This window comes from Sminthopsis crassicaudata, chromosome 1 (genome assembly GCF_048593235.1).
Source record: "Sminthopsis crassicaudata isolate SCR6 chromosome 1, ASM4859323v1, whole genome shotgun sequence".
In the NCBI taxonomy this organism is placed as follows: Eukaryota; Metazoa; Chordata; class Mammalia; order Dasyuromorphia; family Dasyuridae; genus Sminthopsis; species Sminthopsis crassicaudata.
Window position 1 is genome coordinate 364,212,250 of NC_133617.1, and position 25,059 is coordinate 364,237,308.

General features: G+C 33.1%; 1 long non-coding RNA gene across 1 annotated transcript in view; it reads left to right on the top strand.

The window, feature by feature from the left end:
* The first annotated feature begins 1,417 nt into the window (after positions 1-1,417).
* LOC141554317 (uncharacterized) overlaps positions 1,418-25,059 on the top strand; it is a 117,679-nt gene continuing 94,037 nt past the window's right edge. Inside the window, exons 1-2 of the long non-coding RNA XR_012485835.1 lie at positions 1,418-1,572; positions 1,705-1,796. This is a non-coding gene — a long non-coding RNA (uncharacterized LOC141554317). The remainder of the gene's footprint in view (positions 1,573-1,704; positions 1,797-25,059) is intronic.

A 25,059-nucleotide genomic window follows, 5' to 3' on the forward strand; every position in this document is an offset into this window, starting at 1 on the left:
TCTTCATTTTAAGGAAAGGTGATTAATAAGAAAATTATTTGGAATTCTTATTTAAGCAAGCAATTAATGTAATAAGAACAGAAGTTTTTACCAGTGTGAATGTTACTAATTAAGAAGATTAGTAAAATCATAGGAAGGAATCCTTTTGGAATATTCTGAAATAATTTAGCTTAGTGATGTACTACACCAGAAACATTAATTTTCTGCAAAGGAGGATGGCTGATTCATTTTTCATCTTTAAAGTTATTGAAAGTATCTGTATAATAAGGAAGTAAATTTCCTGGGCAGGAGAATTTGTTGTCTGGAAAATAAAATCAGGGGTTGGAGCCAAGATGGCAGAGAAGGACAGGTCTTTATTTGACTTTTTCCTAACTTCCCTCTGAATCAACAGTACATCAAGATTCTAAATGGGTTTTGGAATGACAGAATCCATAAATATTTGGAGAGTAACCAATTTCCAGGTGGTATTTTAGAATAACTTCATCAAAGGTCTGTTTCAATCAGGCAGCAATGGGGACGAGGGGAAGGGAGGGTAGGGAGGGAGAAGAGAGAAAATGGGCTAGCACAGGTACAGTGCAGGGTGGGCCAGGACAGAAAGGTCTCTACGTGCTGGGATTATCTACTGGGAGACTCAGCCAAAATACAGCAGCATTGGCTACTCTGTCCTGTTTCAAAAGTCAGTAGATCAGTAGACTAGCTGTGAGACCTATAACACAACTACAGAAGGCAAATATTGAGCCCCTAAATCCCAGTTTAACAAGTGGAATTTATCGATGTCTACCCATCATGGGAAAGAACCCAACAGTACTGGCCCTAGGGCAACATGAAGTCACTGTTACCTGTAGAAGCAGCTTGGGATAACTTACCCTTTGTCCTAGGAGCAGAGTTTCACCTTTAAAAATGACCCAGAGAAGCAATAGATAACCATTATGGAGACAGGAAAGAACAGACCTCAAAGCCAGAGGACACTGAAGGTAAAATATCTTCATATGAAGCCTCAAAGGATGAGATGAATTGGTCTCCAGCACAAAATTCTCTGTTGGAAGAATTCAAAAAGATTCTTTAAAACGGAATCAGAAAAATTTCCCATTAGAAGAATTGGGAAAGGAAATGAGAACTTTGGGGAAAGAAACAAAGAATTTGCCCAAGTAGCTCTTAGGGGAAATTTTATATCTCTACATGCATACTTGAATAAAATAGAGAAAAAGGAGATCAATGAATGAGGATGGCAAACCTGTCTGTAAAAAACCCATGTCTTTCAAAACTGAGTTTACTTGTCTCAAATCTGTTAACATTCTCCACTTACCAGATTTTTTTCTTTATAATACAGGGAAGTTCCATGGGCTATTTGTTACCTCAATAGGTCATAATTCTAATTGTTCTTGTACCAATGATGTAGAGCAGCTGTTTTCTCTTTAGACAGGGGCCATTGCTCCACCCATACCAGTTGTGTCAGTAGTCCCAGTCATTTTTTGATCAATAAAAGTCTCAGCAGCAATGACCTTTCCTAAAAATATGTGGTAATTTTCATCCCTAATTGATGTAATATATCTCTACCTCATAAGTTAATAGGTAAGCCATCTATTATTAAGGGGAAAATGATTCCTGTCTTTCCATCTTTTTGCCAATTTACTGATTCAGCAAACATCAAAGCCTCCTTACTGCCTCCTACTCTTTACACTGTATTGTAATTTGAAATCATAGGCCACCAAGAGGACCATTGAAAAGCATCCACCACAGTCCTGTAAGCTCCAGTGTCTATTAGACCTTCAAACTATTGGTTATTCAACATAAAGGTCAGTATTGGCTGAGTGAATGTGATAGTCTTTGTGAAATATGTTTGTACAATGGCCTCTGAATTTGGATCCATCTATGGGATTAAATCACAATTATCATCTTCTGTTTTAATTGTAAATTGAGATGCAGGGATTATTCCTTGAGATATACATTGTCCCTTGTTAAGATATGTTTCTTTTTTTTTCTTTTTTTTTTTAATTTATTTATTTACTTATTTTAACTATTTTTAATTAATTTTTATAATTATAACATTTTCTTTCACAGTACATATGCATAGGTAATTTTTTTCCTTTTACAACATTATCCCTTGACTCCCCTCTGTTCTGAATTTTTCCTCTCCTTTCCTCCACCCCTCCCCTAGATGGCAGGCATTCCCATACATATTAAATATCTTATAGTATATCCTAGGTACAATATATATATGTGCAGAACCGAATTTTGTTGTTGTTGTTGTTGTTGCAAAGGAAGGATTGTATTCACAAGGTAAAAATAATCTGGGAAGAGAAACAAAACAAAACAAAACAAAACAAAACAAAAAAAACAATGCTCTCAGTTTACACTCATTTCCCAGTGTTTCTTCTCTGGGTGTAGCTGATTCTGTCCATCATTGATCAATTGGAATTGGATTAACTCTTCTCTGTGTTGAAGATATCCACTTCCATCAGAATACATCCTCATACAGTATCATTATTGAAGTGTATAATGATCTCCTGGTTCTGCTCCTTTCACTCAGCATCAGTTGATGTAAGTCTCTCCAAGCCTCTCTGTATTCCTCCAGTTGGTCATTTCTTACAGAACAATAATATTCCATAACATTTATATTCCATAATTTACCCAACCATTCTCCAATTGATGGACATCCATTCATTTTCCAGTTTCTAGCCACTATGAAAAGGGCTGCCACAAACATTTTGGCACATACAGGTCCCTTTACCCTCTTTAGTATTTCTTTGGGATATAAGCCCAATAGCAGCACTGCTGGATCAAAGGGTATGCACAGTTTGATAACTTTTTGGGCATAATTCCAGATTGCTCTCCAGAATGGTTGTATTCTTTCACAACTCCACCAACAATGCATCAGTGTCCCAGTTTTCCCACAGCCCCTCCAACATTCATCGTTATTAGTTCCTGTCATCTTAGCCAATCTGACAGGTGTGTAATGATATCTCAGAGTTGTCTTAATTTGCATTTCTCTGATCAATAGTGATTTGGAACACTCTTTCATATGAATGGAAATACTTTTAATTTCATCATCTGAAAATTGTCTGTTCATATCCTTTGACCATTTATCAATTGGAGAATGGCTTGATTTCTTATAAATTAAAGTCAATTCTCTGTATATTTTGGAGATGAGGCCTTTATCAGAAGATATGTTTCAATACTGTCAGTGTTTAGCATAGTTACAGACACAGGCATTTCCTCACATATATTTATATCACTGGGATAGCTAATGAATGCCAGGGTAGTGGAGAATTTATAACAAGGATTTTAATTGTTTATTTCACTGATACTATTGATTGGACACTTCACAAACAGTATGAGGGTTAGACTCATGATTTTTTTTTACTGTGAATGTCCTTTGGCATCTAAAGCAGCATCCATTCCTGATTTATATCTGCCCCTACTTGAGCTGTCATTGCCCAGATTGATTTTATGGCTCCGTGGAGGCCCCTGACCCTGTTTCCCTGATTCCTGCATTCTGAAGCCCAATGTCCCATTATTTTGCATTTTGGACATGACAAATTAGGTGGACCCCTGTTACCTGCTTTCTTTCCTTGTGAATGACAGTCTTTCTTAAAATGTCCTGGTTTACCACAAGTATAACGATTCCCTTTTGGCCCTGTTACACTCCCTTTGTACTAATCTAACCTTGTAGCTTCCCTTAGAGTTACTCTTAATGCCCATCCATGGATGGCATGGCTAGGTCACACTTACCTGTCTTCAGGCACTAGACCGGGTCCCACAGAGACAGACCACCAGGAAGTAGTGGTGAAGCAAAAAAGAACTTTATTCTTAGATAGCATAAATTTATACTCCTCTGAGGAACTAGGGGAAGGGGAAGTTCTCTAGGAACCAGGATGGATAGGTCATAATGAGATTGCCCCAAGAAGAAGGAGGGAGGAGTACTAGGCTTTGAGAGCACTAAGGAGGGAGACATTGTGCCTGAGATCAAACACCACCTCTTGGGACTAAGCCTCACCTCTACTAGGAGTCACCTGCACCTAGATACCTCTCATCCCTCAGGTTTTCCCACATGCTTTGAGCCACATTCCTTGCTCCCAGAGGCTTTTTAACCGTTATAACTCTCTCTTTTCGTTTAATACAATGTCAAGTGGGGGTCCACAGGGATGTCCAGTAAGGTTAAGATAATCACTTTTAACTTGGTATATAGATTGCTGAAGCATGCAAAAGAAACAGCTAATCATGATTGGCAAGAAAATTAATAGAAGAAAAGACAAAGCTATCATAACACCAATATGTGTAAAAAGGGGGGTGAATGGTGAGAAGGTGTGTTTTATCCATTCAGCCACTTGATCTATAACATCTTGGGACTTTTGATGTGACTACTTATTGGTGTAATTAGTTCTTAAATAGATAAGTTGTCACAAAGATTGCAATTCTGTAGTGAAATGTGTCTTTGGATTTCAGCCAATGTCTATGATGGATTTGCACCAGGACTGTGAGAAAGGGAGAGGAGATGCATTGCACATCTCATTAGAGAGTAAAGGGGTTACACTATTTGAGAATATCTTCCATCACATGGTAAGGCACTTCTTCATTCTATCCAAAGGACTTCATTACTCATTGTTGAGTAATCTCTGCTAAATGTTGGATTTGTCCTTCCAGCATATTATCTAATTTTGCCTGGACTTGAAAGGCTTGTGCCATTTTCTGGGCTAGGTCCTGAATTTGGGAAGCTAGCAGGTTAGTTTGTGCATAAAGCTCTTGAATTTGAAATTCTTCAAAGATAGACATAGCTAAGAGACAACCTGGATTAAAATCAAAAATAGATGATGGGATGGAAAAAACATATCACAAGCGAGGCAAAATGGCATCTCATGGGATGATGTGGGATTTCAGTTTTGTGTATTTCAATGAATTCTATTAATATTTTTTGTTTTTCTTAATGAACATTTAATACTTCAAAAGAGCTATAAGGTATAAAAGTGGAATTTTCATTATAGATATGATTTTTTTTCAATACAGAGTAAATTGCTTAAGTAAAATATGTAATTGACCATTCTGTCTTAGAGTTTGTAATAGAACCCAAGAGTAAATATAATAGATTTTAGAAAAATACATTTAAATACCCAAGAGGAAAGATAGATATGATCTCAGAAATGTAATTTCATAGACAAATTATTCCTGGAGAGTTGGAAATTTCTCAAGAATGGAATTTTGAAGACATGATGAGAAACAATAAAAATAAGCAAGAAGGGTAAGGGTTTTAATGAAACCTATGTGCAAAATGAAATTTTTTAATGAAGCAATTTACAAAAATAAAACAAAACAGAATCAAGCAGTGTTAAACTAGATTCTTATTTTAATGGTATAGTTTTATCATAATAGTTTAAAAAATAATAATGTCCACATGTGATCAGATTAGTGAAGCATGTTGAGGACAAGAAAAAGATTTTTAAAGTATATAAAAGAAAAAAAGGAAGCTCAAAAGATAGTAGAACTAAACTGTGGTTCAGGTTGACTGGGATGATAAAAATTAACTGCAAAGGAAAGGTAGATTCATAGTCTACTTTTATTTTCTTTACCATAGAGAATGGTCTTTGGGTTCTAAAGGATAGAAAAAAAAATAAAATGGATTTGATATTCAAAATTATTAAAGAGATATTAAATGAGTTATTTATTGTTACTGATAAGTTAAAGACTCGAGACTGAGGAAAACCACTTCCCAGATGGTTAAAATAATCAGTTCACAAATTCAGTGATCTAGAGTCAGTAATCTTTAAGTATCTAAGAGGTTGAGGAAGGTGCCAGAATACTGAAGAATACATGAACTGATGCTAAGTGAAACAAGTAGAACCAACAAAATATTGTACACAAGAACAATGAGATTATGTGATAGTAAACTCTGATGGACATGACTCTTCAACAATGAGGTTATTCAGGCCAACTCGTATAAACTTAACTTCAATTCCCACTATGTTTGAAAAATAATAGTTAAGGGATAGTTATTGGATAGCTATAAAGAAGTGATAGACATAAAAAATTAGCATATAATCATTAAGGACATGTCAAGCCAGACAAACCTCCTATTTTTGATGTTACTAAATATATTTCCCATAGAATGCTACAGATATAGTTTACTAGGAATCACTAAACTAACATTACTTAAGCATTTACTACGTGCTAACTATTTAACAAAGTCACTCATGATTTTTTTTTCTGTGATATTAGAAATATATAGGTTTCATGAAAATAAGATTAGGTGAGTTTGAAGTCATTTGAATGGGAGGACTTAAAAAGTCAACAGTTCAATGTCAACATAAAAAAGAGATATGCACAATTGTCCCTGGCATTATGACCTTGGATAATATTTTAGTTGCAGAGTGAGAAACTAAAAAAGTTATTACTAATCAAGTATATGGGGACAAATATAATAAGATGAACTGTGTGTGTGTGTGTATGTGTGTGTGTGTGTGTATGAGAGAGGGGGGGAGAAACAGGCAGAGAGAAAGAAAGAGAGAGTGAGAGATAGACAGAAAGAGAGAAGGGGAGGGAGGGAAGGAGAGAGAGAGAAGGAGGGAGGAAGAGAGGAAGGTACAGGGAGGGAGGGATAGAGGAATGGTGGGAAAGAGGGAGAGAGAGAAATGGAGAGAGAGATTAGGAGACTCCAAGCTCATTATCAGTCAATCACATGCCATCTGTCGGAACAAAAGGGGATAATATAATTCAGGATTGTATGATGAGGAACAGAGTTCAATACTTGAAGGGAGAATTGATGATCCCACTCTTTCCTTCCATTGTCAGATTACGTCTGAAATTTTGTGTTCACTTCTATAGACCATATGAAAGAAAGGAGGCTGAAAAGCTGGAAATATCTAATGGAGGATAAGCACCATGGAAATGAACCTATATTATGTCATTAAAAAATTGGCTAGGAAATCGGGGATACTTTAGTCTTATGAAAATATAGCTTGAGGAGGAGAAAGAAATATAATATTTGTCTTAGAGTGCATGCTAGATTATCAGTTATGGAAGGATTAGACATTCTCATATAATGAAATATGAGAAATAAATTGAAGTAAAAAATGCAAATTTTTGATTCATTGTGAGATAAATTTTCCTAATACTTAGAATGTAAAAAAAAAAAAAAAACTACCAAACTAACAACAAAAACAAAACCAAATGGGCATCTCCTGATGGTCCCCACAAGATAGTAATTTTCTTATCATTAGTTGCATTGAAGCATAACTGAAAGACATGTAACCAGGTATTCCATATTATTGTTCTTTTAAAAAGTGAATTTGTTTTCAGGTTCATTTTGACTAGATGGTCTTCAAATTTTGTGTTTCTATGACTCTGTTTCATGCTGAGACTGCCTGTTTTTTCAGAAGACCGTTTCATTATCATTAAACTATGTCAGGATAAGATTGCTATGAGTAGACAGTCTATTTTCTGCAATGTTTCTGAAACTTCATCAAGGTAGGAATATATTATATATTAAAATATTAATGCTTTAAATGTGTCTTTAAAGAAACCAGGAATTCTAAGAGGTAAAAAATGAGGATTTTGTTTGCTAAGGTGATTTTGCTGCTGACTTGCTGGGATGCTTCCTTCCTGGACAACACTCTTTTTCATGTTAAGGAGATAGAATTTTCTTGTTGATCTTCCAAATTTCTTGGACTAAATGATAGTCTTGCCTCATTTTTTGTTCTGCTGTCCCAGAAGTTTTTTAGGGTCACTATTTTATTGTTGTTAGAAAGTGAATAAGAGAGAATTACAGCAATTTACTGCTTACTTTGACATCTTGGCTCCTGGAAGAACAAGTTAATTTTATAACATGGTTGTAGCTATTATTTCAGTGAACTTTGAGTCAAGAATGAAATACCACTATTTCTACTGCTTTCCCTCCTATATGCATACATGTGTATATGCATACAAAGAGTGAATATGTATATTTGTATATGAGTGTGTATGCATAGACATATGTGTATTTGTATGTATATCTATATACATGTGTATCTGTGTGCATATATGATTAAATTATTAAAATTTCTAGACCTGCTTGAGATAACAAGACAGAAGGGGGGAATTCAATACCCAAAGAGATTTTTAAAATACAGTCTGTGTTATGCAAGAGAATGTCCAGAATAAGAGAGGTGATAAACATGTTGGATACTTCTTGGTGAGACACATCTGAAATATTGTTTTGACATCTCAGTGACACAATTCAGGACTGACATTAATAAGAACATTCTTATGATGGTAGACAAAGTGATGAAAATTCTGAGAACTTTATCATTTAAGAACTGGAAGAAGGTTTTATGCATTTTGGTATGGGTGAGAGAAAATTGTATTGAGAAGGTGAGAAGGATCATAAGGCATGATTGTGATCTTCAAGTATTTGAAGGCAATCATTGAAATAAGTAGGTAGAGGGGTTTGTGTTTTGTTTTGTTTTGTTTTCTACTTTGCTCAAAAGACAAAAACAAAACAAAACAAAACAAAAACAAAACAAAACAAACAACAACAACAACAACAACAACAAAAACAACAACAAAGAATGGAAATCATGGATAAGCAGCTGCACTTAATACCAGAAAACATTTCCTGACAATTTGAAAGATTCAGTAATAGATCAGGCTGCTTCAGGTGGTAATGGCTTATGAATAACGAGTTTTTATCCAGATGCTAAATGACTTTATATTAGAGATGCTGTGGAGAATAAAATAGTATAAATTTGAGTTGAACTAGGTAATTTATTAAATAATATCAGGAATCAGGTCAAAAATTACTAGTGGATTCATGTTGCCTCTATAAGCAAATATTATATTCTATTTGCCATTTAAATATATTTTCCATTTGTATCTCTTTGTATCTTTTCAATCTTGTACTATTTTATTCTTCTCCTTGAATAATGCTTTTCGTTAATACTGACCTATTTGATGTTTTGAAGACATGACAATTCAGGTTTGATGGACTGGGTTCCTGAAATGCACAATGCATAACTTCCTCACCCCTACCTCTTAGAATCTTTACTTTCTTTAAAGACTTACTGCAAGCATTAACTTCTTAATAAATATGTTCCTGGTTCCCAAGATCGTAGCAATCCTGGTGTTTATATTATATTTTCTCTCTATTTCTGTCTCTCAGTCTAGTTCTGCCTCTTTGTCTGTCTGTCTCTCTATCCTGTTAAGATCTTGGAACAATGCAATACATTATATATTTTCTATTAGTGGATCTAAAAGAAAACAAATGCTTAAATAATGAGTACATATTTGTGCATGTGCACATATGTATACATGTATGTGTGTATGTAAGTATATATATATAGTGCAACTTAGAAAATAAACTTCTTTAGGGAATACATTAAATCATTTTTATTTGTATGCTTACATAGTCTACAACACAAATTAAATAAACTTTTAATTAGTGTTTATTAGTTGAATGATAGCCCTATGAATTGTTAGATTCTATACTACAGGAACTATAGGAAACTAAGAACAAAAAAAAAGAAAGAAAATTTTATGAATTATAACCAGAGGCTTTCTACATATAGTCTGTGGTTTCAATACCTTAAGGAGATTTTAAAAAAAATTATTCTGTTTGGTTTGTTTTTGTGGGAAATGTATCTGGAACAAAGAAAAAACATATTTACAAAGTAAATTTTGAAATACTCTGATTTGTCACATAAATACTTACATATTTTAGCCTTCACTTAATAAAGATTAACCATCCTTCTGTTTTCTTCATAAAATTAATTCCTAATCTTAAAAGAATCAAAAACAATACAGGAAAATTTATTCATGAGCTCTGAATGTCCCTTTTCCAAATTCCTAATTCCTCTACCTTAGATCCTTAACCAGATAATATAATCAATTTCCAAGTAAACATTTATATAACAATAACTTCATTATGCTAAGCTACAAGTGTTCATTTCACTTTATACGATGTTTTAAGTCTTGGAGTTAAATAAATATTACTAAATATTTTAAATCATTTTTAAGATTTTCCTAATGTTTAGATATTTAAGATAAACAACTGAATGAGATAGATGACGAACTTTAATTATGACTTCCATCTGGACATTTCAGTGACATGGCAAAAAGCCTAAGGGGTACAACTTTGAACATCAAAAGAGATCCTAACTTAAGAACTGAAGTTCATGGTTAATAAAAGCAGAAATAAAGTGTGAGTGTGAGGTGAAGGAGGAATAATTGTGATGTCCAATATATTTTCCTCCATTGATATCTTTAATATTCACAATTCCTGTGTCTTTACCAAGTTAGGTAAAATCAACTTTTTCTACCTTCAGGCAACTAATGTCCTCCAAGTGGTTTTTTCTATTAACATTTATCTGAAAAAAAAGAATCTGAATCTCACTCACATTGAGCAATAATGACTGAGAATCAAAAAAAGTCTCACCCTACAAGGAAAATTTTTACTATAACACTAATAAAAACCTTAAAATAAATGTATAAAACTTTATTGATAAAATCCCCAAACTAATAATATAAAAAAAAAAGCCATGTAAGCATTATTCCTTTATCTTGATATTATAAATACACATTTATTAAAAATATTAAAATATTATAAATACACACTTATACTATGTGTATTTGTCTATATATTCACATATGAATAAATATATGTATACATGCATGCATAAAACATTTACAAGTGTATATTGTGTATGATGTATATATGTATATATTGTATTATGTGTATATATGTTTACACACACATATGTGTGTGGATGTATGTGTATGCATATATGTGACACAGTGAATAAAATGCCTGATCTGAAAGTTGTCTTCCTGAATTCATATCTGGCTCTGACACTAAGCACCTATGTGATCCAGGGTTAGTCACTTAACCCTGTTTGTCTTAGTTTCCTTGTGTATAAAATGAATTAGAAAAGGAAATAACAAAGCGTTCTAGTAGCTTCACCAAGGAAAGGCTAATTGGGGTCATAAAGAGTCAGAAGTAACTGGAAATGACTTAACAACCAGAAGATGCTGCATAGTTATATGTATGTTATGTTATACATATATATGCTATATGTATGTAGTTATATGTATGCATGTTATGCAAATATATATATCTCTTTTTATATACATATAATGTCTGAGTGTCATTGATATTCAAAAATGTACTCTAACAATGTATAAGACATATCCTTATTACTAGAATTATTTTATTCTACATCTTTACATAGAAAATTGAAGGAAGCTGTGGAAACTTGAGGCAGATTAAGAAATGATATCTCTAAGGGTTTCTACCTTAATAACTAATGGAATTTTTCTAGAGAGTATTATCTTTATTTTTTTTAGAAAATTAATTGCACTCTAGTGCCCTCACCACACCCCAGCACACACATGCATGCACAAACACACACACAAGAATAATATAAGAAAATGGGAGCAGAATAATTTCCAATATTACACAGTGGTAATTTTTTTAGAAGGACTGGGATCATTCTTTCTAAAAGGCTCTGTTGAAGAGAAGCCCCTGAAGAGATAAGAGTGACAGTTGTACATACAAAATCAAGCACATCTGCAGAATCTCAGTCTTTCATTTATGTCCTATTTATCTAATTAAAAGGAAGGCTGGTTATTGTTATGTTTGGGATTTAATAACATCTTCTGCTCCTTTCTTTTTTCTTTGTTAGTTTTTCCCCAGACAGTAAGATTAGGAAAGTAGAGGAACCTCTCTGGGGCCTCAGGCTCTACTTCCTGAACCCAGGTGTATTTACCACAACAAAAACATCAGCAGCTACTCTTATCATCACCATGGCAACACGATTGAGGTTACATTGATCAACAAAAGAATCACCTCATAAGGAAAAGTCAGGCATTTAATAAAGACTAGTGAGGATAATTATATGGTAGCCAGTTACCAGCTCAAATAAGAGGCTTTCATTTTTCAAAATGAAGTACTATTTCTTATGTAAAAATTTCAATTCATTAGACATAGGGAGACAATCTCTTATTTCTCTAGAAATTTGGTAAAAACAGCTACAATAGCAAATAATTCTCTATGAATGTCAAATTTCATTGAGTGTCATACAGCTATTTGGAGATATGTTTACCTCAGTAATGTGAGACCACTCCATTAAAGAGTTTAGATGAACATGGGACTGATTACATCTGTGTGGTACAACAAATCCAATTTACTAATATTCAGAGATATCTCAAGTGAAGAATAGAAATATTTATTCTAGAATCTTGCAAGAAGCAAACTTCTCTAAACTGGGGTTCAGCCAGTAGGCAGAGGTTTCCATAGAGATTGAAATGAGTTATATAGTTGTGACCACAAGAATAATACTTGGAAGTAACATGAACTTGTTAAATTTTGACCTGAATTTTATGATGATCAGTTTCACAAGGTTTACAACTATTTGCAGGTATGTTTTATGGGGGTCAGTTTTGCAACTGCTTACAACTGTTTACCCTATTTCATTTTCCCAAATTCCCCAGATAAACTGAATCTAAGTTATAAATTCAATCTACCTTAGTTAATGATTTTATAAGAAACCATATAATCCTCCACAAAGAGATTTGTTTAGAGACTAAGTAGTTCACTAAACTAGAATAACCAAGAAAACTTAGTTATACCTCAGGCTTTCTCAACATGTAGAGATTAGTCTGTTTATAGACCTCTCTTAGAATATCTCCAGGCCATTAAATAGTTAGATTCTTAGTTAAATAAAGGTCCAGAAGCTCAGATATTTCTACTAGAAGAGAAAAGTCTTTTGTTCTCCTTCCCAGAGATTTAATGATTACACAGACCTTTGAAATTGGGTCTGGAATTATCTGAGATATCCTCACTTTCCTGTTACATTCACATCTAATCTAAAAGTGAAAAGAAAATAAAACTAAAGTTTACTCAGAAGAATTATTTATATATTATATATATTTATATATATATATATATATATATATATATATATATATATATATATATATATATATATATATATTATTTAGAAGAAAAATTACATATAGTCCCTTATCATCTCATTCAAAAAAATGGATATAATCAGGGATGGGGTAATAGCTGGTATATTTTAACTTATTTACATCAATGACCAATTTATCTTATTTTCAATTCATTCTAATCATGAACAAAAATTTGTTTCAGATGCTAACAAAAGCTGAGTAGAATGAAAGGAATAAATAGAGATATTTAAAGATGAATTCATAAGTTTGGAAATGAGGCAACAAAAGATTATAGGAAGAAGGCAGATAATACCAAGAAGGGGTTCCTGGATGCCTAATTTATATACAGCTCTTTGTGGGGCATTTAAAAGATATTGGAGAAGGATAGGATATTTAAGAGACATATTGACTTCACTACTTAATAGATTAGTTGACCTGTATTCTGATCCACAGTCTCCATTAATTAGTCATAATTTATTTATTTTGCAGTCAAACTTATAGAATTTATATCTCTGTCTCCATTCAATAGTATATTATTTTCCAATGACACGTAAAGATAGTTTTCAACATTCATATTGTAAGGCTTTAAGTTCATTATTCTTTCTTCCATTTCTTAATGTTCTCCTCCCTAAAAAAGTAAACAATCTGATATAAATGATAATACATGTACAATCATTTTAATATATTTCCATATCCGTTATGATGGGGGAAAAATATCACAACAAAATGGGAAAACCATAAGAAAAAAATATGCAAAACAAAACAAGACAAAGATAATGTGCTTGAATCTACATTAGATTTCCATAGTTCATTCTGAGCATACAAATAGTATTTACCACCCAAAGTCTATTGGAATTGTCTTGGATTATTATATTGCTAAGAAAAGCTAAGTCTACCATAGTTGATATAAAAAAGTCTGTGACCATATAAATTTTTTTCCTACTTTTGCACACTTCACTCATAATCATCTCATGTAAGTTTTTCCAGGCTTTTCTGAAATCAGTCTAGAAATCATTTCTTATAGAACAATAGTATTGCATCACATTCAAATACCATAACTTATTGAGTAATTTCCCCACTGATGAACATCCTCTCAATTTCTAATTACTTGACACTACAAAAAAGAAATTCTAAAAACATTTCCCTTTTTAATGCACCAGTCTTTCCACATCTCCTTCAATATTTATCATAATCTTTTTCTGTCAACTTAGTTAATCTGATAGATATGAGAAGGTAAGTTAGAGTTGATTTGATTTATAATTCTCTAATCAATAATGGCTTAGAGCACTTTTTTCAAATGATTACAGATAGCTTTAGTTTCTTCATCTGAAAATTGTCAGTTCATCATATATTTTGACTAATTATTAATTGGGAAATAAAGTATATTCTTATAAATTTTACTTCTCTAAATATTTTAGGAATGAGGCTTTTATAAGAAACACTGGCTGTAAAACTTGTGTCTCATTCTTATTTCCCTTCTAATCTTGGCTACATTTCTTTTTAATGTAATCAAAATTCATTTTTTATTTCATAATGTTCTTAATTTCTTGTTTTGTCTTCAATTTGCCTCTAAAGATCTGGCAGGTATACAATTTCTTGCTTTCCAATTTGCTTATAGCATCACTCTTTGTGTCTAAATCTTGAACCCATTTTGACCTTATTGTGGTATAGAGTATGGGATGTTTGTCCAAGACTAAGTTCAACCATAGTATTTTCCAATTTTCCCAGCATTTTTTTTTCAGAGTGAGTTCTCATTTCACAAGTTGGAGTTTTTGAGTGTATCAAACAGTAGATTATAATATCATTTAATATTGTTTCTTCTATACCTAAGCTCTTTTTCTGATCTACCACACTATTTCTTAACCAGTACCAAAAGCTTTGTAAGACTATTTCTTTATAATACAGTTAGGTCTATAACAGGTAGGCCACTTTCATTTCCAATTCTCTTTTTCATTGATTCCTTTGATATGCTTGAATTTTTGTTTTCCCAGATGAATTTTGTTATTATTTTTCCTAACTCTATAAAATACTTTTTGGTAATTTGGTTAGGATAACACTGAATAAATAAATTAGGTACAATTGTCTACTTTTTCATAAGCAATTAATATTTTTCCAGTTGTTGAGATATGACTTTACTTGTGTGAAAATTATTTTGTAAGGGGCAGCTAGGTGGTGCAGTGGATAGAGCACCAGCCCTGAATTCAGGAGGACCCGAGTTCAAATGTGGTCTCAGGCACTTAACACTTCCTAGCTGTGTGACCCTGGGCAAGTCACTTAACCCCAGCCTCAGGAGAAAAAAAAAAAAAAAAGAAAGAAAATTATTTTGTAAACATATTCACATTGTTCTTTGGTTTGTCTTGGCTTGTAGATTATAGATATCTTATGTTGTCTATCACCATTTTAAATGGAATTTATCTTTCTCTTTATGAAACATACAAAAATGCTGACGGTTTATGTGGAATTATTTTATATCCAAATCTTCACTAAAGTTGTTAATTGTTTTAAATAGTTTTTAGATGACTTTTTTATGATTCTCTAAGTATACTGTTATATAAACTGCAAAAGGTGATACTTTTGTTTCCTCATTGCCTCCTCTAATTTATTCAATGTGTTTTTCTTCTCTTATTGATAAAGGTAACACTTCTAGTAAAGTATTGAATAATAGTACTCATAATGGGCATTAGTTTGACTACTGATCTTATTGGTGAAACTGCTAGTTTCTAGCCATTGATGCTTTTAGGTAGATGCTACTTTTCATTTAAAGAAAAGCTCTCTTTATTTCTAGCCTTTCTAGTGTTTTGAACAGGAATGAGTGCTGAATATTGTCAGAAGCTTTATCGACATCTTTTCAGATAATAATCTAACATCTCTTAGTTTTGTTATTGATATGTAATTGTTGTAATCCCTACATTGATGTTTCATTTAACATTTTTACATCAATATTCATTTTTTAAAAAGCTTTTTTTTTTTATCATTTTTTTTCTTTATTTTGTTTCTTTCTGTTTGGTGTCAGCACCACATCTTTGTCATAAATATATTTTAGGAATATATTATATATGGAATTGATCTTTAAATGTTTGATATAATTCTCTTGTGAATTCATATGGCATTGGGAATTTTTTAATATGAGATTCATTGATGGCTTGTTTAATTTCTTTTCCTAAAACAGGGTTATTTATTTTATTTCTCCTTCTGTTAATCTAAACAATTTATATTTTTGTAAATATTCATCCTTCATCCATTTCAATTAGATAACCAGATTTGTTGATTAAAGTTGGGCAAAATAGCTTCTAAATATTCCTTTAATTTCCTCTTCATTGGGGGCAAGTCTACCCTTTCCCTTTTTGATACTGCTAATTTGGTTTTCTTCTTTTTCTAATCAAATAAATCAGATATTTATCTATTGTATTTTTCTTTTATTTTTAGAAAATCACAGTATTGATTTAAGAAACTACTGCATGCTGAACATTAATTCTACTGAATCTAACTTTTTATATTTAATATTTTATTTTTCCAAATACATATAAATATGATTTTCAACATTCATCCTTGCTAAACTTTGTGTTCCAAAATTTTTTCCTCTCCCCATCTGTAAGGCTACAGAGAGGAACCTCGAATAGTATAGTGAGGAAATAAAGAGGCTTTGATGCCTAAGGCACCCACATATGATCTCTGCAGCTATTAGGGACCCACCTTGTGAGCTGAAATTCTAATTGAATTGAGAATGCATCATCAACAGGAGATGTTTCCTTCTTTTATTGGCTGTGCAGGTGATCTCATAGACCCAAAATAAGTAGTAGGGACCGGAAAGTAGGGGAGTATAGGGGAAGTGCAGAGAAGTACAGGAATTGTGAGAGGAATACAGAATATGATCATGTGGAATAAAGACTTGAGCTTGTAAGCCACTGTGTCCACATGCTCTGTTGAACACAAGAACCACTGCTTGACAAGACAGTAGCCAGAGATCTCTGAAGGCCTGGGATTAGACAAGACTGGCAATCAGTAACCTCTGATGGGGAGGTTACAATTGGCAGCCCAACTTGGGGGCAGCACTTTCAGGATTGTCAGGCCCCACAAGGGAAGATTCAACAGCCTTATCAATGGACAGGAAGGCAGGGAAGTGTAATGGATCTGGGTCTAAGTTTACCTGTGATCCTGCCCAATGACACAGCTTGCATGCAGCTCAAGTATATAAGTTAGATAGCTAGATGGATGATTCTCTAGCAGAAAACACATTTGATGAGGAGCAGGGCTCCGAAGTGTTTGCTCCCATGCCCATTTAGTATAGCTCATCAAGGAAAAAATCAGGAGGAAGAGAAGAAATGAAGAGAGATTAGAGCCAGAGAGGTGGAAGTTAGGGGGAGAACAACTAACTGAATATAATAGGTTAAATTTAGTTTTAAGGAATCCCATAAATTTTAAAATTTGGAGAGATTTTAATGTGGGCAGCCAGACAAGGAAGTATGAGGAGAAAAGCAAGTAGAGAGTTGGTGCCCTTGGGCCATAGCTAAAGAAGTGTTTGTTGTTTTTTTTTTTTTTTTTTTTTTTTTTTTTTTAAGTATTTAACTGATTTATTTTGCTTGTTACTACTCTAGAAGATGTGCAAGGCTTAGCCATTTTATAGAGAAAAGAGTTAAATATCTTGATTATCATGTTGATTTGAGCAGATAAGGAATTAATTGCTGATGAGAAGGGGTTTGGTCCTTTTCACATTCAAAGCCCAATTAGGTTTCAATTCTGCCTATAGCCCAGCATGTACCCTTAGGGTATTCCCCATCTCCTGACCCTCCTTCCTCAAATCCACTTTCGTGTGTGGGAGGAAGAGGAGGAGTGGGAGCAGAGAGCAAGGAGCATTTTGTATTTGATTCTGGAGGAGACAGGGTGTCTATGGAAGTTATTGAGTATAGAAATGACATGGTCATATAATATTTTAGCAAAATCACTTCACTGGAGAATAATTGAATAAAGGAATAATGCAAGGAAAACAAACTCCAATGCCATATTGCAATAATTTAGCTGTGAGATGATAGAGAGCTGCACCACAGTGTTAGCAATTTCAGAAATGAAAAGGGATATTCCAGAAATACTACAAATTGACTGGTCTTGACAATAGATTGGATGTGGGTGAAGAAGCAAAAGAGATTGTGAGTAATTGAGGATGGCAGGTAGGGTTTGAGTGTGAGGGACTGGAAGAACTGAATTGTTCTCTATAGTAATAGAAAAAGTAGAATTTGGGAAGGAGTTGTGGAGGAGAGATAATGAGTTCCATGTTGTGTTTAAACTATCTACGCAGAATCCAGTTTGAGAAGTCTGAAAGACAACTGGAAATATCAGGTTGAAAAAAAGGAAAGGGTTTGAGGCAGGGGAGATAGATTTTAGAAAGATAAGCATAGAGATGAGTAGACAAGATTACTAAGTGAAGTAGTATAAAGGAAAAAGAGAGAAAGGTTATGAATGGTATCTATGGGACTATTAGAAAAGATAGTTTGAAGTTTTGCTCTTGATTATGATCTAGAAAAAGTACATATGAGAAGAACCCTGAGAGTGTGATACTCCCACAATTTTGAAAGAAGAGGATTTCAAGGAGGAGAAGTTAGTCAACATTGTTAAATACTATAGAAAGGTCAAAAAGAATGAGGATTGATAAAATTCCATTGGGTTTGGCAAGTAAGTTATGATTGGTAACTTTAGTTGGGATAGTTTTACTTGAATTATAATCTTGGAAGCTGAATTGTAAGGGATCAAGAAAAGAGTGAGAAGCAAGAAAGTTAAGATATCTTTTGTAGATGTTCTTTTCATAAAGTTTAGATCCAAAGGACAAGAGCTATACAACGATATGGAGGTAGATGGATTAAATCAGTATATTTTGAAGGTGTATATATGAAATAAGGAATGAGCAAGTAGAGGGAAAAGCTAAAGATAAATGATCTTTTGATTTATATAACAATTTGTGTGTTTCTTTACATTTTATTTCTAAAGATGTCAATAATGATATGGTTCAATTTCTTCAATAGTAAGTCAACTCACTTGAAGGATTAGACTTATTGGGAGAATATGGAGAAATAAATTTATATTTTGGACATTATAAAAATGTGACTCAGTCTCTTTTATTTATCATTCCATTTTACCAAAATCATAAAGTAGAGTAAAGCTTCAAGTAGAATAGAGGCAGCTTAAATATGTCAGAGAAATAACTTTATCCAAGATCTTTCTGACTCCCAGGCCAGTTTTCCATCCATTAAAACAAGAGTTCTTATACTCCTTTTAGTCATGGAAATTTGATAAAGCTTATGAATCCTTCTCAGAAATATATGTGGACACATATGTGTGTGTGTATATGTGTGTAATTTTAGTAAGAAGGAAGAAGACCAGATTGTTTCTTTCAGTTTTAATCTTCTAGCTGAAGAAAAGAATCAAATTCCCTAGCATCAGTTTGTGTGAGAATATCAGTGACAATCAAAACAAGTCCTCTCACTGATTGTGAAACATGAAATCATTTATCTGGAATTGCTGAGGATATAGTAAATCCAATTTTACATTTGCAAGGTAACTTTCCATGAGTTCAGCTGAAGTAGCAAAGGATTGAAAGGAAAATTTGGCCAAGTTAGGATCTATTTGCCTCTCTCTTAGTTGCAGCATTTCTAAAGGAATTTGAAACTTCAGGGGTTAGAGTTCATTCACTCTTGGCAGAATATCACTTTCTGTTTCAATGAAAAAAGTCCCAAAATGCTTCTTGGATGTCAAATGCTCTTATAAAATAATATTTGATAGATTGAGTGTAAATGAATGAGAAACACATGGATTAAGTTTCTATTAAAATACACATGGGTTTCATAATTAAAGGGAAAAATACTTGACAAAACATGTTTTCTTAGGTTTTACTGGAATGAAAATATGTGAAAAGTACTTCTAGACATTCATTTTGAACTTAAAATGTTGCTAGAATTACCCAAGCGTGGCCAAAAGAAAAACATAATCATTATCTCAGATTGTGATCATGATCTTTATTTCTCCACTGGACCACTGATATCCAGAAAAAACATGGAGGCTAAGCTGGGATGACCCATGCCTCCATCACTATTTCTCTTCCTCAGAGGCTATTTGGCATAACTGATATGTGTCATAGATGAGGAAATTAATATAATTTTTATTCTTTCTATTTGGGGGTATTAATAGTAAACATAAATTCTCAAATCATAGACACTGTTGTTAGTGGAATGATAATTAGATTGAGATTCAGGAAATCAGAGATCTAGAGATTGAAGGAGCCTAATTTTCTCTCAAGGCCCATAGTTTAAAAATCCTACACCTGAGAAGCTGTTTGATTTTACAGAAGTACCTTAACCTTTCTGATCTTAATTTTTTCATCTCTAAAGGAAAAATAAAATCTCTATAAGGAAAATAAAAGTAAATAACTATATCTAACACTATATCTAAGCAGGACTTTGGTGGGCATTATGATTAAGATTTGAAACTTCAAGGTATTTCAATGATCATGTGATCTAAATAGAAGCTCATTCCACAAATGTGGATACTAAGAGTTAGAGGAAATTACTTACCAGCACAAGAATGGAAGAATCAGAATTAGAATACAGATTTCCTGGCATTTAGGACAGCTTTTCTTCCCAAAGTTCTTTGCTTTTTTCTGTCTCTGAGATGTGGGAAAGAAGTAAATGAGAAAAGGCAGGAAAAAGTGTTCTGAAATGAAATAAAGTGTTTTGAGAAGTGGGATAGTCTAAAGAGATTTAATAAAATAATTCATTTCAGAAAAAGTAAAACACTATATTTAAATGCTATTTAATCATAAATAATTTTAAAAAAACATCTCCTTTGTGCTTTTGGTAATAGTATGTGTTGTGGGGAAAATTACTAAATAAATAACGGATTTTGCCCTCAGGGAATCTCTTGTGTTTTTATGTATTTGTGGTGTGCATATGTGCATGTATGTGTGATAGCTGGAAAGGGCTTGGGGTAGGCAAAAACCTAACATACAAATAGTGACCAGTTTTTATAATATATTGAAAAAGTCACTAGTGTTTCTTACATTCAGAAGTGGATTTGAAAATTTTTAACCTAGGCTCCATCCACTAGTGAGTTACCTGTATGCAATTAGGCAAGACTTTTTACCTCTTTGACCTTTGGTTTCATTAACTATGAAATAAGGAGGTATGCACTAAGTAAGCTCTAGAGTTTCATCCTATACTGTTCTTCTCTAACTCCAAAGGATAACTTGTTAATTACATAATTTAAGCACATTAAAAATTCAAACAAAATCAACATGTCATGTCAACAATCATTTATTAAGTAACTACTAGGTATCAGATACTGTGCCAAGCACAGAGAAAACCAAAATAATCCTAGTATTGTTAGTGTAGGAATCAGAGTGGCTTCTAAATCCTAAGTGATCTCCTTTATTCTTCTACTCTAATTATTCCTCTGAGCTTTGGCTACCAATAAATATTGTCTTTAGATAAAAGAATACAGACATTTATGGTCCCTTGACTAGTTTGTGCATTTTCAGAAGGCTTTGACAATTATTTGCAAACAAAATTTGGGGTTTACATTATGAATAGTAATCCCTATTATATTAGAGATATTACTTCTTTTGACTAGGAACTCTCTAAATGCAACCATACAAAGAAAAAAATAGCCATAATTGAATCCTAAAACTTTGGTGGAAAATCAAAAAGTTTTATGCTATTGTTTCTTGTGTTTCCAAAGATGATGCTGAAATTTGCTAGACACACCAGGAATATGTTTTATTGTACTTGTAGTAACAGTATGTATATGTGTGTTTTCTCTTTTCTTAATTTTTCCCCCCCAAGGAAATTGACTTTTCCTTTAAATTTAGAACTGATGGCCCATAATATAAATATGAGAAATAAAATAAGTCATTAATATGGGAAGGAAAATAATCCTCTTATTTTCAGTGAGATGCAGGTAATATCTATAAGATTGACTTTTGCCAGTCATTTTTAATGGGGGAATCAATAATAATAACATTTTCATATAGTGCTTTACATAAACTCATTTACAAGATAGGAAATATAGGAATCATCACCTTTCAAAATTTGAAGAAACTAAGGCACATAGAGATAAAATAATTTTTTCAGGATTACACATCAGAGGTCAAAGGCAGAATTAGAATCCAGTGACAGACAGCCTGGGGATAATGTGTCTAAATCCTGTGGGCTTCCAAAAGATTGTACAAAAAAGCAATTCACCATAGCACACAGATATTTTATGGAGATGAATCAGGATAATATCAAATAAAAAAAAAAAAAAAAGAACTTTGTATGAGTTACCTTTTAGCTATCAAAGATGGTCAATAAATTATTACCCTAAATTTCATTTTATTTTATATAGGATAATAGATTTAGAGTGAGAAGAGGTATCTGGTCCATCTTCCTCTTATAATTAGGAAAATTGATACCCAAAAAGATACCATATTTCTGTCACCTAGGCATTAAGTTTATACAGCAGGATTTGAACATAAGTTTGTAGGATATAAAACCAATTCACTTTCCACACAACCATTCTGTTTTCTGTTTCCTATTGGAAAATCTAGATTTTAGTCTTATAACTAGGTAAATAAAATAAGTATACTTGTGTGTATATATCTGTAAGGCATTTGCATGGAATGGGGGATGGGGAAGCTGATTTCACTTCATTTATATTTACAGAATGTATACTCACATATGATAAGATTTTACTGTTTTAACAAGGTATGACATCTTATTTTATGGGCACAAATATTTCTACAATAAGAGCTAAAAAGGAACAACATAAGCTACTGAACAAACAAATGAGCCCAAAGTCTGAAGTCTTTAAATAATTAATCTCTAGGTGAAATTTTGTTGCAATTCAGGAGCTATATGTGAAGGTGACTGAGACAAGATAAGTGTGAGTAAAGTGGGGAAGTCTTTTTTCTCTCCTCCAAAATCATCATGAATTTTGAAGGACAATTACTTGAATAATTAGGGATAACATATCACCTGGGGAGAAGAGATAATAGATACAGAGGTACAGTCATCTGAAGGAAAAAGAAGCTATACTATGGGGCAGCTAGGTGGCATAGTGGATAGAGCACCAGTTTTGAATTCAGGAGGACCAGAGTTCAAATGTGGTCTCAGACACTTAACACTTCCTAGCTGTGTGACCCTGGGCAAGTCACTTAACCCCAGCCTCAGGAAAAAAAAAAAAAAAAAAAAAAAAAAAAGAAGCAATACTACATAAAAGAAGTTAGTTAGATTATGGAGAGCACCAGATTCTGAAAATCTAGCTAATCAATTCTTCCAGCAGAAATACTAAACTCTAAAAAAAGTTGTATTGTGCCACAGTTCTCTTTTAAAGTCCTGACCCAGTTTCCCTAATAGTCCTATTCAGTTACTCTGTCTCAGGTTATAACCATTCCCTTAGGCTATACTGATTCTTTCTTAATATTTGATGGGATAAAGGTCTTTATCCATTTTAGACGTCATTAGAATATCAAGATCCTCTTCAGTACCTCCCTCCATTGTGTTATCCTAGGTGCCTCCCCCCATTAGGTCATCCCCATGCAGGTACCTCCCCCATTATGTTATTGTTCTTGTTACCCTGTAAAATAATGCTATATCCAATATTCAGGGCTGGATTCTTTGAGACAATGGATCTATTGTTACCAGTAAATTTCTCCATTTAATAAATTCTGTATTGAATACTTTCTAATCTCTACCTTGCTCAGTTCCTCTAGCCTTACAGTATGAGAATATTTTAAAAAGAAAAAAAATATATATTTCCAGGTCCCGTAGTACAAGGCATTATGAATTATATTTGTCACACATGTATCACAAATATATTTTATACCTCTTTACAATTGTTCTCTAAGTTTAAATTCACTCTTTCCTCAGATGCTGCAGATATTTATGGATGAAAATACTTGAGATATAGGGAAAGGAGAAGGTAGAAAATGGATGTTTCGTAGTTATAGTGTTTTTCTATGCCATTATAGTAAATGTCTTTTCTAAAAACTAATTATTTCTACTTACTGATTATGATTAAAAAGCATAGAGTGTATTTGCTCACACATTCAACATTTCCCAAGTATATCTAGGTAGCAACCTCTAGAGATCTAACAAGAAGTGAAAGTGGAATTTCTTATCCAAACAGAGTCTGTCTCCAATATAACCTTTATGCAGTGGTAGAATAACACCCTGCCTTATGTGATGTGGTTTCAAGGATGTCATCCAACAAAGAACAAAACAAAACAAAACAAAAAAAAAAACAAAAAAAAAAACATATAAGCACTTTATGATGGCTAAAATGTTTAGCATTCCTTAAGACTTACATGAACTGATGTTAAGTGAAATGAGCAGAACCAGGAAAATATTGTACACAGTAACAATTAAATCATGTGATGATCAGCTGTAATGGATTTGGCTCTTCTCAACAACATGGTGATTCAAAGCAGTTCTAATAGGCTTGGGATGGAAAATTCCAATCATATGTAGAGACAGAAGTATGAAGACTGACTGTGGATTAAAGCATAGTACTTTCACCTCTGTTTGCTTTTTTTTCTAGTTTTTTTTGTTTTGTTTTGTTTTTTCCCCTTTTGATATGATTTTTCTTGCACAACATGCCAAATATGGAACTATGTTTAAAATTAAGGATTGCACATATTTAACATATATCAGATCACTTTCTGTCTTGGGGAAGGGGCAGGTAAGGGAAAGAGGGAAAAAAATTAGAACATAAAGGTTTTTTTTTTTTTTTTTTTTTTTTAATGTTATGTTAAAAATTATATTTACGGGTGTTCCAAATCACTACTGATCAGAGAAATGCAAAATAAGACAACTCTGAGATATCACTGCACACCTGTCAGATTGGCTAAGATGACAGGAACAAACAATGATGAATGTTGGAGGGGATGTGGGAAAACTGGGACACTAATACATTGTTGGTGGAGTTGTGAAAGAATCCGGCCATTCTGGAGAGCAATTTGGAACTATACCCAAAAAGTTATCAAACTGTGCATACCCTTTGATCCAGCAGTGCTAGTACTGGGCTTATATCCCAAGGAAATACTAAAGAGGGGAAAGGGACCTGTATGTACCAAAATGTTTGTGGCAGCCCTTTTCATAGTGGCTAGAAACTGGAAAATGAATG